Genomic DNA, 8,374 nt, shown 5'->3' on the forward strand with positions numbered 1-8,374 from the left:
CTCTGGTATCTGAGAAGCAAAAGCTGGTCATATACCAGATCTATTCACGAGTTTCATAAACTTGGTATTACACGGCAGCGAGTTTAGTAATCTATTTATTACTTACCCTTTACAACTTTTCTGTAAAATTTCACTGTCGTTTGTGAATAGGCAGACATTTATGCGATCCACAGCATAATCCTATTCAGTTTAACAGAATCATACTTCAAACACATCCAAAGTTGACACGTATTAATTTAATACCATACAGCATCCTACCTTTAAATTTCACAAGGTTACCATAGCGCTAAGGTTATCGTAACTCACAGACTGAGGACTGTCGTGCGATACGATCGCCTTGCAGAACGGGGCCCTGCACCCTAAAGTTTACAATTACGTTACAATACCCTTTGACGTATTTTGCAGAATTGTGTTGCAAGATCAGCCAGCGAAACAATGCCATGTGGCGTCAGATAAAAAAGCAACATTGTTGCTGGGGTCATAGTGTGTGCATAAGCTCCTCTCAGTGAACTATCATCTCTACACGCAATGTCGTTGAATTAGCCAAGGGATGTTGGGAGTTTGGGGATATTTGTTAATGAAACTTGTTCCTGCAGTACATACGCACGCTGTATGTTTATTAAACAGGTGATCTCTTCCTGGGCGAGTAATAAATAGTGCCAAATGATATGCAGCCTTGAATCACAACTGAGGCAACATTTGTGAGCCAGTAACCATCACATTGATGTCATTATTATTTGGAACATACTTGTAGAGGTCTTGAAATAGGCAGTTTGCCTATTGACCAAATCACAATTAGTCACACTTTCAGATGTACCTATAACTTCCCACAGTCCCCTCTGAAGTTGTAGAAAGAAAGCAACGTAGATTAAATTGTCAGAAAATAATACAGACAGAATTAGTGTTTCAGCTTACAGGTTCTTTGAAAGGGAGTTGAAGTGCATATTCTTGGTCCGCCATCTATGGTAAACCATCCAAGATCACAATTAGCACTGGTCGTGAAGTTGAGAGAGACAAAGTCCAGGTTTAGTGTTTGCAACTTCCCACTGCCTATGATGGTGTTGGTGGAGTTGCAGATGGTGCAGTTGCAGGAGTAACATGGCGTCGATATCTGTCCAGATGTCTTTAAGTGGATGGAAGTGCAGTTGTCTGGAACATGGGTTTTACATGTATGCCAATCGTCTTTCATTATCTATCTCAACCAAACCAAATCCCACGAAATTACAGACAGTCAGTTATTCACTGTATTGACGCCAAATACGAACAGTCGATTACAATTGAGAAGATGACCAGGGTTGAAGTGAAGTAATAATACACACGATATAGTTAAGATTTGTTTTCCTAATCGTCATACATGATCAACAATCGCTGGAGCCTTACACAATTGATTATAAAATATATAATGTCATTGCAAGACAATAACCAGCCTTGATTAACTAACGAAACAGATTCGACTTGGAAAAAATAGCTGTGAAAATGATTTGAGTGGACCAGTGTCAATCAGTTATGACGTGTTCGAGAATCAATCCAATAGCGGTCGTACTGAGAACCTTTTACTTATTTTTATGTATATGATTGTTCATCCGGTTCAAAAGAGGAGCTTGTACCTAATATGTATCTGATATTTCCATTATATCACAAAGCTTAAGAGTTTCCACTTCTTTCCAAACAATACCGGTAGTTGGACGCATAACTATCAATATCAAAGCCTACAAGGCTATAAGGATATTCATACTCAGATATATCTGTCACTTGAATCGAAAAGGCCAATACCTACACTCACGAACCATCAAGAATGTACGAGTGAGTCAGTTCGTCTTTCCCGGAAGCCTTAAGGACTCTTTGGATATGGAAGTATCAAATTTGACGTAAGTGTTTCGGTTAAGCAGATACATTTCCTATCTTTGCATCCTACCAGATTCAACAACTGTAGACCCATCGTTCGAAACACAAAAACCCTTATCTAATATTGTTTTGGACATAATTATTCATTTTGCGTCTCTAACTGTACAATAGATTGAGTAAAATAATTTGACAAGTCAACATAACATCGTTACATATAATTAACCTGCCAGTTATCATCTGTTGTTGAATGTATAATAATGAAATACTTAAATTGTTCTGGAGAACAGAAATGACGAAAAGTAATGTCTATTAAGATAATGACATAGTGTACCGTGTGCGTCCATGCCAACAGAGTAATGTATCTTAAAACCTCGACCAGTGCTTCTGTAATCACTTCTAAACTTGATGATGAATCTCTCCCGGAAGACATCTGAAACAAAAACGTTGGAACGATGATCGTTAATTGAACTATATGATTAACGTTTTTGTTAGCTTACATTACATTGGTAATAAATCGAGGCTCTTACTTTAGGTTGGAAAGAAGTTCACCGCGCTTTTGATATCGTTTCACACGTGTCATTCGAGGACTAAAAGTAATTAATCACATAAACGAAACTCAAATACAGATCACAATGACGTAGCACACCGATATACTGTACAGGCGGATCTCAGAAACTATCAAACAGACATATCACACAGACGGAGCACATGGACGGACCATACAGATGAATCATACAGTTAGATCACACAGACATATCACACAGACATATCACACAGACAGAGCACACAGACGGGTCACGCAGGCATATCACACAGATAGATCAGACAGACGAATCACAGACACGTGTACAGACACATCACACAGTCGGACCACACAGCCGGATCACACAGACTGAAAGCACTGACAGATGACATAGTGATATCACACTCACACGGCTCACGCAGATGGGTGATACAGTTTGGTCATATATTTGGGCCACACAGACATATCACAAAAACGGATCATGCGTTTCAGCTATACTATCTCTTTGTTTGTCCTTTCAGATATATTCAATGCTTACATGTCTTATGAAACGTTGTCAGGGAGCGGCAGAGTTTCGGACCATCGTCTATAATGAGCCAGTCATAGCCGCAGTCGGAACCTTCTTGAACGTCGAGCTCAACCAGGTCTATTGCGATGCTCTGGTTCTGCCCATCACCCACGACGACATATGTGCAGGTGAGGTAGTTGTTGGGGGTGCCCGGGTAGCCGGGACTGGTTATATAACCTTCCCTTGCGGTCAACGTCGTCGAGCAGTTATCTGACAATGAGAGAAAACAGGACTGTAACCACTTTCTATGCCTTTTCTGACGGTGATAACATAACGATGTAGCAAAATATATTATAATCTAAAGCTAAGAGCAACAGATAAGTTGTGCTAAATACACAACGATTTTTGGCGTTGATATTTGATTACAAGATATAAACCATTGATACAAAAAGTTTGTATTTATGTAAGATTCCTTTTAAACGAAATGAAAACTTTATTCTACCTCTGTTAAATATATAGATAATGGGATGCAGTACCAGACTGAAGAGGATAACTCGGGTCATTTAGCACAGAGTATATATATTTTAAAACAGTCCCGTTACCGTCCCGAATCTACAATTCCCACTTAAAACCTTAATATTTCCCACGTAATATTCACTATGAAATGAGAGCTGCCAGAAGACTCTCATTCATTCTTTGGCAAAGTTTCAGTCGACTTTTTTTCGGTTATTTTGGGAGAATTATGTTATTTTCTTCAGGTGTTTTAAAACAGAACAATGAAACAAGCAGTATTGTTTCGCATGTTTATATAATGAAAGACCAATTTTAAAACAACATGTGCAGCAAAACCTTGAGGTGCAGTTTTCTTCCAACTGACAAGAAAATGGTCAACGTGTACTCACTACTGGAGGAATGTATATTTTAATTACCAAATTTGTGGATGGTGGACATAACTAGCACAACTGACTAACACAAGAAACATTAACAAACTTAAAATTTGACATCTTGGGTCTAAACTCCGGACAGTGTTACATTTGTTGAAAATCAATCGCCAAAATATAACGAAAATAATTTACTTCGTAAAGCACGTGCTACAGTGCCAAGATCAGTGGAACTTGAGTTTGAAATGGAAGCATTGCTTCACTTGAAGCATGCCAACCAACCAAGATATGGATACATAAGGAACGATGTACTGTTCATTACACACATGCCATTGGACAGTGACAGTGATTCTGGCTCTAGGTCATGTACTGTCACCAGGTGTATGTCCTCTTCCAGTCAGTCTGGGCGGACGCGAGACGTGCCTCGAAGTTGCAGACCTCCTGTCATATCCACCCAGGAAAACGTGGATATAAGGTATTATCACGTTTCGGTCGCTGGGCACCGCCGAGAGGACTTCATCAGTAAAATATCGAGCGTACAGACCAATTCGAGGTGCTATATGCTGCCACCGGAACACCGATATCGATGGGCTCAGACACTGCAATGTTGTTAGAACAGAAACTTGCAAAGATGATGTTCACATCAGAAAGCAGATTTAGTTTCATTGGAGACGTTGAAAGAGTTTTTTTTTTTCCGTGGACGATGAGAACGAACGCCACGTTAGATGTTTAACCGTTTTGTGGTGGCTGCATTATGGACAAAACATCATTTGTAGCCACGTCAAAGTGGCATCTGTATTCAAGTAAAGACGGATCTGGCGAATTTGGAAGGGAACATCACTGAACAGCGTTCCCTAACCAATCCCTCTACACCGTGGTACTACTGTTCCTGCAACAGAATCCCCGGACCCTGTTCACCAAAATAACACAAGGCACCATACAACGTCGAGCCTTAGGCAGCACAATCACCAATCTTATCACTTACAGAACACTTGTGGGATTACCTTCACCGTAAGAGCACAACCAGGATGCCCTGATCACACGAATCAGTTAGCACAGGTCCTCCGAGAAGAACGGTGTCGAATCCCATTTCTTCTGATCAGATGTCTCACATTTGCTGCCTATCGTCGAGTTGGGGCGTGTCATGATGCCCATGGTGGCAGACAAGATATTAACTGATGGTTGATAGATTACTGAACAGCTGTTCCAATCCTCCAAACTATGCACACATTACCTTCATTTTTGTACTCATAACTTGTTCATGTCTTATGACAATGCAAGTATCTTCCTTAATATTGGTCCTGTTTTCAGGAAACAAACAATATTGGTTGATAACGTTTCCTATGCCCGTAAAAATGTGACTTGCATGATATGGCCCCTTGGAATGGAAGATTATTGATGATGATTGATAGATAATTGTCACAGGCATACTGTCTCTCATGCACCTGTCTCTATGTCAAAGCATTGGTTACAAATGCCATTTGGGGGGTCAAGATATTACATTTAGGCTAAACATTTTTAATTACACAATTATTGTGAGCTGTGACATCCCTCTCTCAGAAATATAATAGCATGCCTGTGTTTACGAATCACTGATGACTATTAATGCAACCGTGTGCGTCCATGCCAAAAGAATATCGTATCTTAAACCTCCTTCTCATGACGCTGTAATCAGTTCTAATAATATTGTGCATAAAAGCAAGAGTTACTTTTGTATTTAGTGTTCATGTCGTCTGCCATTCAGCTGACACTTTTGTATCATTTAGTTGGAATCAAGATGCACACAAAACTTTCTGAAGTTATTCACTTCACTCCTGGACTTATCATGTCCATATTGTTATTCAATGTTCAGTTCTTATTTGAAACCAAGTACACAAACTCTACCTTGAACAACGTAGTTGACAACAAAGCCGGCACAAGAGTCTCCAGGTCGATCTCCACCACTGGTCACAATATCTACACTGCCAAAAAATGCATCTGAAACAAAACAAGAGTCTGTTAATCTTACTTGCAACACAAATTTAACAAACAGATGTTCATGATATAATCGGAATCGTACAACAGAATCTGCTTTTGGATGAGATTTCTGAATAGAGAAAGGGTTTTGCAGCCTTATTTATACAGACATTACGTCTTTGTGAGACAAAGGGTCCTCTTTTGAAATGGTTTGAGAGCAATTTTAACATGTAGCACAATGTACTGTAATATACGGCTATGCATATATTATCAAAATCTATGCTCACGGAAGTCCCTCAAACTTCAGGTTTTAATGATAGGTATCATATAATTGGTACGTGTCACAATGAGATAAAGACAATTGATAAAAAACGGTATCCGTTTGGTTTTTATACCAGTAAAGATAAAGGTAAAAGGTCAGGAATTTCGAAGGTTCTTCTTTCAGTCTTTGTAAACAACATGGCACCGCCCTTCTCTATCAGCGATCGAGTCAGAATTTACTATCGGGGACCTGGACAAATAACTCATATAACTGTTATCACTACAAAATATTAGTCTAGGATACCGAAAATCAGTGTGTGATAGGGACGTAGCTGAGGCATTTTACGCCTTTTGGGAACTTTGATGATATAAATTTAACGAGGACACTAGCGCCGTGCCATGATCAGTGTCCTTATATGCGGGTATACATGTGGCAACTGGCACTTTGCCCGTATCTAGTTAGGACACTGCCTACAACAGGTTTCAGCTGTAAGTATATTGACTGTTTTTACACTGTCTGGTAGACTTATCAATGAGTTTTGAGGCGTAACAATTTAATGACATTATATTATAAAGAGGTTATCGCTTGTGTGTGTTTTGGTATGATATATTAAGGGATAAACACTTTGCATTTAGTACAATGTTTATACAAATACAGGATATTGGCAATCCCAAAACACGTGTGATAACCTCTATATAGCAGATAGTCATTGTAATATTGAATAACTTGATGATGATGCAGCTCTATATAGATATCATTATCAGATACCCAGAATCTTCAAGTGCGTCTTCATATACAGCTATAGAAAATAAACTGATAGTATTGATCCAAATGGGCAACAATCTTGAACGTTATTTTTCTTCCTAACTTGTCATAGAAAGAAAACTCCAATGCCAGAACCTTTTTATGAACGCAATCAAGATGGAATCAGAATTAACTTTTGCCGAATGATGGTCAGTGGCAAACGCATTTCAATGGTATTATTACCAAAGCGAGCCTCATGATCAACTGTTTACAATGTTTGAAATGCCTCCCCAAAAAGAAAGATCTGCAAATCTTCATCTCACAACTTTTCGAAAAATTTACAGATTCAATGACAAAGGGTTATTCATCTCCATGTGCTCGTCACCAAATATGTGTGCATATTTCACAAAATGGTCTTAGAACACAACGCCTGCACTTCGAACAGATAATAACATAATGTTATTCAGAAAATGCATTTTAAAGACAAACTGATTTCATTATTGTTATTTGGGAAATCACGTTGAAATATTGAAACCTGAGTTTACAACTGTGTTTAAAATCTTGTACTAAATTGAATTTTTGAAAATAAAATAGTCTAGTATTTGAAATATCAATTAGTCAGACTTTTAGATGACTTTTCAGATATATATTTATTGATCCCTTTCAACAGTTACCTCTGAAGTTGTGAAAAGAAAGCAACATAGATTAATTTGTTAGAAAATCATACAGACAGCATAATTATTTCTGCTTACAGGTTGTTTTAAAGGGGGTTGAAGTGCACATTTTTGGACCTCCATCTATGGTAAACCATCCGAGATCACAGTTAGCGCTGTTTGGGAAGTTGAGAGAGACGAAGTCCAGGAATAGTGTTTGCAACTTCCAATTGCCTATGATAGTGTTGGTGCAGTTGTTGTAGGTGCAGTTGCAGGAGTAACATGGCGTCGATATCTGTCCAGATGTCTTTAGGTGGATTGAAGTGCAACTGTCTGCAACAATTCGGGTTAAATGTATGCCAATCTTTCATTCTCTATCTCAACAATACTCAATCCAATGAAATTACAGACAATCTCCGTTATTTACTATATTGACAACACAATCGATTACAATGAAGTAGAAGGCAATTGTTCAAGTAAAAATAACATGCACATGGTACAGTTTCGCTTTTCATAAGATTCCGTAATCGTTATACATGCTAGACAACCGTTAGGGCCAAACACATATGTTTATCACAGTGAACCATGAACCAATCTAACAGCAACCGTATTGACAACCTTTAACATATTTGAGAGGAACTTGTGGACTTATATGTATCTAACATTTGTAATATATCATAAAGCTTATATCTCGTTTCAGGTTTCCACAACTTAACTGTTTTCCCTTCCGACCAAACAGTACCGCCAGTTAGACACATAACTAACAATACTACGCTATAAGTTACTTAGATGTATCTGACACATGAATTGATTTGAAAATAAGAACGAAATCCTGCACTACTATCACGAGTTTGTTATACTGTAAACGCTAAGTATCAGTGTCATTCTTTCAGATATAGTAGAATCATATTTGAGTTCAGCGTTTAGGTTGATACCTAAACAGCAATCCCAGGCATTTGCTTTCTGAGCACCCTATCAGATTCCACAAACCGTAGAACCATC

The 8,374-nt window shown here is 38.5% G+C and overlaps 1 protein-coding gene across 1 annotated transcript in view; it reads right to left on the reverse strand.

Annotated features, from left to right (window-relative positions):
• The window catches only part of LOC124146858 (cubilin-like), a 275,948-nt gene extending 272,289 nt beyond the window's left edge, over nucleotides 1-3,659 (reverse strand). The window contains exon 1 of the mRNA XM_048385784.1: nucleotides 3,652-3,659. The gene's annotated coding sequence lies outside the window, so the exon portion shown is untranslated. The remainder of the gene's footprint in view (nucleotides 1-3,651) is intronic.
• Nucleotides 3,660-8,374: the final 4,715 nt, after the last annotated feature.

This window comes from Haliotis rufescens, unplaced genomic scaffold (assembly GCF_023055435.1).
Source record: "Haliotis rufescens isolate VD_foot unplaced genomic scaffold, xgHalRufe1.0.p SCAF_6, whole genome shotgun sequence".
NCBI classification, from domain to species: Eukaryota; Metazoa; Mollusca; class Gastropoda; order Lepetellida; family Haliotidae; genus Haliotis; species Haliotis rufescens.